This window comes from Pristiophorus japonicus, unplaced genomic scaffold (genome assembly GCF_044704955.1).
Source record: "Pristiophorus japonicus isolate sPriJap1 unplaced genomic scaffold, sPriJap1.hap1 HAP1_SCAFFOLD_655, whole genome shotgun sequence".
Taxonomy (NCBI): Eukaryota; Metazoa; Chordata; class Chondrichthyes; family Pristiophoridae; genus Pristiophorus; species Pristiophorus japonicus.
Window position 1 is genome coordinate 201,403 of NW_027254567.1, and position 8,491 is coordinate 209,893.

The window sequence follows — 8,491 nt, forward strand, 5'->3', positions numbered from 1 at the left end:
TATGTCGCTGATTGCAGCCAGGCGCCTGTTGGCTCCGCCCCAGATGTTTAAACTTGATGTCGAAGAACTGCCAGGATCTTCTTGAATGGTGGACCAGGCTCGAGGGGCCGAATGGCCTACTCCAGCTCCTAATCCTTACATGTTTATGATCATATGACCTTTCACAGGAGAACAATCTCGCCCTGAGCATGCATGAGGAGAAAGTTCCAGAAAATATTCCCACCCGGTGAGCTTTCGCGTGTGGGGCGAACGTGTTAACCGCTACACTGCGGAAACATCTCCACTTTCAGCACCCGGTCAGACGGAAATGTTAAGCGAGCAGGTGAACTGCTGAATCCCACTTTTAAGGAGCTGGTCGTGGTGCCAAGCAAATGAGTTTTGCTTAATGACTAAAAATAAGAAAAGGGATTTGAAACCGCGCTTTAAGAGCAGACTGCAAACTGAACGCAGCACCTTCGACGGCTCGGCCATCCAGACTGTAAGTTCATTTAAATTTTGAACTTTTGTGTCTTGTTACATGAAGTAAATGAGGGCATCTGGCATATCTGTGCCTGACACCAGGGAAACAGTGAGACAAACCTTGGAGCAAGTGTCAGGTTATTGCCAAACAGCAAAGAAGTTTGCAACTTTTGAAAAACAATGATCCCGACATGATTTGAATACACAGCCTTCTGATCGGGAGTCAGACACACTACTGTTGCACCACGAGGTCTACAGTGCAAATTGTCCATGTTTGGAAACATGAAGGTTCCTGAAACATAGTTTCATTTACCCTTCATTGGTGCAATGAAAAGGCTTTAAAATCCCCGGCCGCTCCCACCGTGGGTCAGACAGCATCAGAAGCAGTGCCCACCTGTCACTCACCCTCTCACGCCCGCTTTCGTCACCTGCTGCCCGCGGACTGCAGCAAATCCAGTTCATCATCATCATAGGCAGTCCCTCGAAGCGAGGATGACTTGCTTCCTCGCCAAAAAAGGATGAGTTCACAGGTGTTTCAATATTCCAGGTCCTGAAATGTATGTTGAAGGGTGGAAGATACCTGTGCGTGGATTTTTTTAACGTGTGATGGCCGTTGCACCCCAGCCATCACACGGGCTTGACAGAGCGAGGTCTTGGTCCAGTGGCAAGGGTTAAACAAGACGACTGGAGACCAGCTCTGCTGCACAGACCCAGTGTGCACACATATCGCAGTGTGGGCTGGTCCGTGCTGCCCCTGGGCCCCTGGCCCTGAACTCATGCCTCCCCTGGGCCCCGATCACGTCCCTCTACAGTCTCTCACTGCTCCTTCGCCCCGATCTCGCCGCTCCTGCTGTACCTGCCCACGCTCCAATCACCGACCTGGACCTTGATGACGTCACTCTTCGCTGCCGCCGCCCTCCTGCACCAGCTCGCGCTGCTCCCTGGAGTAGTCTCCCGGGACCTCCAAGCTGCTCCCAGGGCCGCTCGCCGTTCCTTTTATGGCCCCGACCTGCCGCTGGTGTTCTCCCGTTAGTGTATCCAGGCTGTGGGTGGCCACCCCGAGCGCAGCAGAGGGGTTTCTGCATTAGTTCTGGGTGGTGACAGTATCTTTCCCCTTCTCTCTTCCTCTTGTCTCTATCCCTGTGCTTTTATTTCTCTATTTATTCCCCCTGTCTCAGTTTCTCGTGTTTAAAAGGGAACAAAAGATGAAATGGGTTTCATTGCGGAACAATTTACTTCACTCAAAGTTAGACGCCCTGCTGTTCGCCATAAGGTCAAGGTAGCTAGCCGTTGATATTCAGGTTCTTATATAAATATATTTAAATATATCAACATCTATCATAACTGTTCCCTGGTGGTCGAGGGGTTAAGATCTGCCGCACTGACGTGGTAACGATACTCGATCAATTCATCGCATAAAAATAATTGAGGTCTGTGAGACGATTAATAATTGCTGTAATCACCATGAATACCAATACTTTCTGCGATAGACCGAGCTTACAGACTATCTGGCTTCTCCTGCCCTTTGCCGGGCACGTGTTCGGGGTTTAATTTTACAAACTGGGCGAGTTCGCTGATCGCGGGGAGACGGTAGGAGCCTCTGTGGCCCCACTGTGAGGATGTGGAAGTGAACACGGTGGCTGGGTGATCCGTGACATTTCTGTAAAGGGCAGTGGAGGAGAAGGATTGAGAACTTTCAGTGTGGGACAGAAGTTGTTTCAGGTGAGCCTCCTCATTCCCGATCAGCGCAGAGGGAGCTCACTGGTCAGCTCCCCTCTGTTGGGGCTGTTGTATCAGTGGTTTCTGTAGTGTAGTGGTTATCATGTTTGCTTTACACGCAAAAGGTCCCTGGTTCGATCCCAGGCAGAAACATTTTGTTTAAACTTGCCAAATGGGAACAATCGGAGGCGAGTTGAGTCTCCTGGCAAATGCTGCCTGATTTGCTGAGATTTGCAGAATTTGCTGTTTTTATTTGCTATTTATTCTCCTGGAAAAAGGGCTCCCTTATTACTTAATTGCTCTTTATTTCACTTCAATAAATAGATAACTTTGAGTGAGAGAAAACGGATCCACCGGGGACCTTTCGTGTGTGAGGCCAACGTGATATCCGCTACACTGCAGCCCATCAAAGGGCGAGAAACCACTGAATATAAAGGATGAGCTCACAAATATCAGGGGCAGTGCAGTCTGGTCAACGTCAAACCCTCCTTTCTTATTCAGCAGAGGCATGAATGGGAATCAGACGCCACAAAGTTTAATTAAAGACACAAATACAAGTAACACTTCTAAATCTTTTCACTGTAAAATTATTTTACTTTATTTGAAATCCTGCTGCATTGAATCTGAAAATGAGCACCGTAGGATTTTATCTTCACTACTGATTCTATTTTCTGTGCACGGTCGGAATAACCGGTGCTGTTAAATTTGACAAAAGTTGCCCCAGATTCCTGGTGTCATCAGCAATGAAGATTTTGAACCAGACTCCTAAAATACAGTGTGTAAAATGGGTCAACATGCATAAGAAGATAAGAAATAGGAGCAGTAGTCGACCATACGCCCCTCGAGCCTGCTCCGACATTTAATACGATCATGGCCGACGCAATCATGGACTCAGGTCCACTTCCCTGCCCACTCCCAAATGATTGAAGTATCGACTCTCCCTCAGTTAGCATTTCTTTCATTGTGCAAAAGAAGGTGAGGGGTTAATTAATGATGCTTTCCCGTGAAAACAATACAAAAGTTTAAGAAAAAAACATACGGTGACTGGCAGGTGAGCGCTGCTTCTGATACCTGGTGGGAATGGGCGGGGATTTTAAAGCCCCTTGTATTGTGAAACCTTCATATCGCCGAACATCTCAGACTTCATGTGTGGACCTTGTCAGGCAATGGTAGCATGCCTGACTCCAAATCGAAAGGTTGTGTGTTCTAATCATGTTGGGGTTGCAATTATTTTCAACATTGTTCTTCCAGAAAATATTTTCTTTGCTGTTTGGCAATAACCAAACCCTTGCTCCAAGGTCTGTCTCACTGTTTCCCCGGTGTCAGGCAGAGATACGCCTGCTGCCCTCATTTATTTCATGTGTCAGGACATAAAAGTTCAAATTCAACCTGCAGGTGGCCACATCTAGCATTGAATACTCAGGGTGGCGGAGTGGTTTAAGGTGCTGTGCTCAGATCGCAGTCTCCTCTGGAGATGCATGTTCGACTTTGACATTTCTTATTTTTAATCATTTAGTGAAACTCTTTGTTTGACACCACGACCAACTCCTTAAAAGTGAGATTCTGCAGTCCACCTGCTCGCTTCACATTTCTGTCTGACCTGGTGCTGAAAGTGGAGATGTTTCCACAGTGTCGCGATTAACACATTCACCTCACAAGGGAAAGCTCCCTGGCCGAGAATATTTTCTGGAGCTTTTTCCTCATACATGCTCAGGGGCGAGGTCTGTCCTGAACACTCGAGCTAAAGTGCTGAGTTCATTGCCCATGTTGTTAGCAGCCTGACAGTGAATCTGTTTAAGATGTTCAAACAGATTCCTGACAAAGCTGTCCCGGCTCGCTTCCCGGAGACACCGTGGTCACCAGTGCCCCAGTTTCAGTGGGTCAGCCCCGGGAGGTTGGCCATCCGTTAGAGAATACCCAAGATCAGGGATCAGTCTATGGACAGGGATCCCCAGCCGGCAGCCTACGGCGGTGAGGGACTCACAGGAGAGGTCGTGATGGACCAGCCACTAACTGAGAGTCCCCAGCCTACAGCCCCCGGCTGTGCAGAATCCTCAGTTAATGAAATGAACTCAGCAGCCACACCTAAAGGGGAAGTGTGTTGTTGCCCCAGAGGGGCCATTCCCCCGATAATGTGGGACTCAGGCACACCTCCAGTCAGAACACTCTGGGTCCTGCGGTACAGACCGCCTTACCGCCGGCCACACAGGCAAACCAGAGGCTGAATAAGGGAAGGAGAAGAACAGGGATTAACTTGGCCAGTCGGAGACGGGTGGCAGATGTATATAATAGCACGATATGAGTTTAAGAATGTTTAAAAGTTCTAGTTTTAAATTAAGATTTTAGAAATTTCAGGTCACCACAACCTCACGAGGAATCCATGGGTAAAGAAGTAGTGAGAGGAATAAGATCGGTTATGAAGGAGTTGTGGCCGGCAGTGTAAGGGGTGGTTTTCAGGGGGTCAGCTTGCCCTTCTGACCTTATATGAGCGGTTCCGAATCGCTCGCTGACCCTTGGTTCTCGACACTGGAATTATGAAGAGACTGTGACAGACTTGGACAGACAATCGGTTTCAAGGTAGGAAGAAGGTATGGCTTTATTGTGTTTATAAAGAAGTAAAAGGCACACCTTTAATAACACACTCAGACCAATACACACTGAGGGGTACAGCACATTGAATAAATTGTCAAATTACAGCCTGTGGGGAAAAGAATACAGCTTAAACTCTAAATGGAGTAAAGAGGAGAATGCAGATACATTTACACAAGTTATCCCAGCCTCCCCCCTCCCAATTACCCCAACTAACTAAGTTATAGCTCTGAGGGTTCAGGGGCTATGCTCACCAATCCCTTTAGACAGTTGCCGGTGAATCGCAGTTTCAGGGTTCGCTGCACTTGGCCTTCTCGGCGAGCCGTACCCTGGACGGAGGAGAGGACTTCGGACTGCGTAGTCTTCGGTTGGGGTGCGTCCGTTGATACGCTAAGTTGCGTTTTGGATGTATGGGGTAAGTACCCACTTTCTTTGGTTAGGAATAGTTTTAGTTAGTCCCTTTTGGTAATTTCTCCCCCGTTGGGTCATTCAGAAGTAGATTGTAGAGTGATTGTCAATTTGGTTGCTGACAACCTTCCGTTTCGTGGGCCTCGTGCTCGGTCAGTTCTTGATGAATTCTGGTAGTTTCCTTCACTGTTCCATTTCTTCACTGCAGAGGAAGCAGGCTGCTTGTGTCTGTGTCTGTGTTCCAGTCTATGTCCTTGTTCGAGTCAGTGCGAGTTCCAGTCTGTGTTCTGTTAGTTTTTCCTTGTAAAACTGGGGGATAGATATATCCCCCAAAAAAGGCTTTGTTATCTCCCATCAAATCTCTTGGGCTCTGTTTAAACTGTTCTGTCCATTGATTTTCAAATGTCTCCTTTGTCGGCAGTAACTCGATTAGGGTGTGAGAATGTGCTATCACTGGTTTTGCATTGTTTGAGGATTGTCCAGTTTCCTGACCATGATTTCCATTGTGCTTGATTGGGTAATTCGATTATCTCTTAGGGGGTGAATAGTTCCCCCCAGACAGTCTGGGATCCTTAATACATGAATTTGCTTCACAGAGTTTAGCCCCACCTTCTGTACTCTGTAACTCTTTTTCGCAGCCAAAATGTTGTAGAATCTTAAAATTGATCTGCTCCTTTCCATAGATGTTTAGGGGATCTCAGGCTTCTGAAATTTAGGTCCATTTTGAATTCTCTTTCCTATGAGTCCAAACACTGGGGGGGGTCTCGATGAATGCATTCCCTTTTATCCCCCGCAGGCATCGTCTGCCCCTTTAAACTCATTTTAAAAGCCCAGAAAGGAATTCTTCTCCTCTGCAGGGGAAAGGTACCAGGCACCTTTGCGAGATATTGGTAAATTCTACATTCCCCCTCTGTGATACCATGTCATTTATGGTATCATCTTACAGGTGAGCAAAGTTCCTGGCTCTCAAGAAATAACCTTCCCTGTAAATTAACTAAATTAATACCAAAATATGCATTACACTTATGCAACATCACCACAGATACACACTTTTCCCTTTACAGGTACAAACTTTTTACGTTTACACCCTCCCAGCTGTGCATTTCAGCACAGTTACATTTCATTTCAATTACATTATATTCACCAGCATGTAGTCAACGTACAACCACATTACAGAAGGAAGAACATAGATTAAAATTAAACAACATCAATTGGTCTCCTGAGGTTTGTCCATCACCCGGTAATGTCTGGATCCTGCCCTTGAGAACTGCTCTCAGGCTGGCTGACACACAAGACAAACTCAAAACAATCACCTAAACATTACTGCAACATTACCCTCAATTCTAAACTAAACCTTAAAATGTAAAATGGTGCAGTCAGCTACCTTAGACTAAAAATTAGAGCTATGTACAGCCGCCACCCGTCTCCGGGTGGCCTGGTTAGTCCCTGTCAGGCCCATGCCTGGTGCGGTCTGATAGCCGCCTGGATGCTAGGGTTTCCCCGCAGCCGGTGAGCTGGAGACCCTTGTCTCTGGGACAGCTCGATGCTACTGCTCCTGTGAGACCCTCACCGCTGGAGGCGGCTGGCTGGTGGTCCCTACTCTGAGTGGCCTCTGTACTTCTGACCTTCGGCCTTTCCTGTCGGGCTGCCCTTCTCCTAGGGTAGAATCGCTGAGGCTCAGATGCCGGTGACCACGGTATCTTTGGCCGTGGTGTACGGAGGGTCCTTCTCAGGGCTTGGGTTACTGGGGGTGCGTCCGAATCCCAAACGATGGGTGGGATAGCCCCTCCAGTACTGCAATTCACCGTCCCGAAAGGCACGGTTTCTGAGCCTGCCACATTCCCTGTGGGCCCTCCACCGTCGGGGGCGGCCAATGGAGGATCCCTGTCCTGAGGACGGTTCACCCCTCCCGGCTGCCCTCTGTGCTTGGCTGACCCTGGGTTGTACAGCTTGCACTGGTTGATGTGGAACCACTTAGTGCAGCGGGGCAGCTTTATGGCATCGACCATCGGGCTTGCCTTGTCGACAATGCTGTATGGCCCCATATATAATGCTTCACAAACCCCGACCCGAGCATGGTTCCTCACCATGACCTGGCCTCCTATCTCCCATTCGTGGTGTTTGCTGGGTCCTAGCAGCAATCGGTTACTCTGATGCTGTCTGCCCATGTTACTAGCAGCCTGCCAGTGAATCTGTTTGAGGTGTTCAAACAGGTTCCTGACAAACCAGTCCCAGTTCACCTCTCTGAGCTGACCTTCTGTGAGCACCGGGGCTAGGACATGGGTGGGGGTCCGCATGATCCGGCCAGTCATGAGCTCGCATGGGGAATACCCCGTGCTCTTTGACTGGCTGGCTCGGATCCCCATTAGGACCAACGGTAAGACCTCCACCCACTTTTGGGGTGAGTCTCCTGTCTCCTTCCGCAGCCTTTCTTTAATGGTGTAGTTTAAAAGCTCCACATTACCCGATGACTGTGGATTGTGGGCAATGTGCCATTTCCCCTCAATGCCGAGCACCTTAAGGGTTGCCTGCAATAACTGCCCGGTGAAATGGCTCCCCTGGTCCGACTCCACATACTGTGGGACTCCCCACCGGGAGAACACTTCCTTCACTAGAATCTCAGCTGTCCCTAGTGCGGTGGCTGTTCGGCAGTTGAAGGCTTCAACCCATTTTGAGAACACGTCCACCAGGACTAGGCAGTATTTGTAGCCTCCCTGGGCGGTGGGTAGGGGCCCGATGTAGTCAATTTGGATTGACTGCCATGGTCCCTCTACCCTCCTGACGTGTCCTAGGGACACCTTCCTTTTCTGGGGGTCAGGGTTGTTCGCAGCACACACCAGGCAGTTCGCACAGAACCCACGGACATCCTCCCTGAGTCCCGGCCACCATCCTGCCTGTTCCACCCGTTGCCAGGTGGTCTCAGGCCCGGGGTGTCCTGCTCCTGGACCCTCATGGGCCAGTTTTAGGAATTCCCTCTGGTGCTGCTGTGGCACGAACCATTGTCCCTCTTTAAACAGCATGCCTTCCTTAACGGTAATGGCTGCTGTGCCGTACGGACCTTCTACTCTCTCTCCTCTAGCTAGCGCGTTCAGGACAGCTTTCAGGACCGGGTCCTGTGCCTGAACTGTTTTTAAGTCCGGGGCCAAAGCTATCCCTGTACTCTCTGCTGCCCTGTTCTTATTCTTGACCACTGCTATGCGACCAGTGTCATAGGGGTCCCAGAACTTTCCCGTGCGGGCACCTTCTTTGGCCAGTTTATCAGCCTGTTGGTTTCCCTCTGCACGGGGTTCGGTTTTTGAATGGTCCTTCACCTTAT

The 8,491-nt window shown here is 49.2% G+C and overlaps 1 non-coding gene across 1 annotated transcript; it reads left to right on the forward strand.

Moving 5' to 3' along the window:
• The first annotated feature begins 2,258 nt into the window (after positions 1–2,258).
• On the forward strand, positions 2,259–2,331 carry trnav-uac (transfer RNA valine (anticodon UAC)). Its single transcript has one exon. It is a non-coding gene; the product is annotated as a tRNA-Val (tRNA).
• The last annotated feature ends 6,160 nt before the right edge of the window (positions 2,332–8,491 follow it).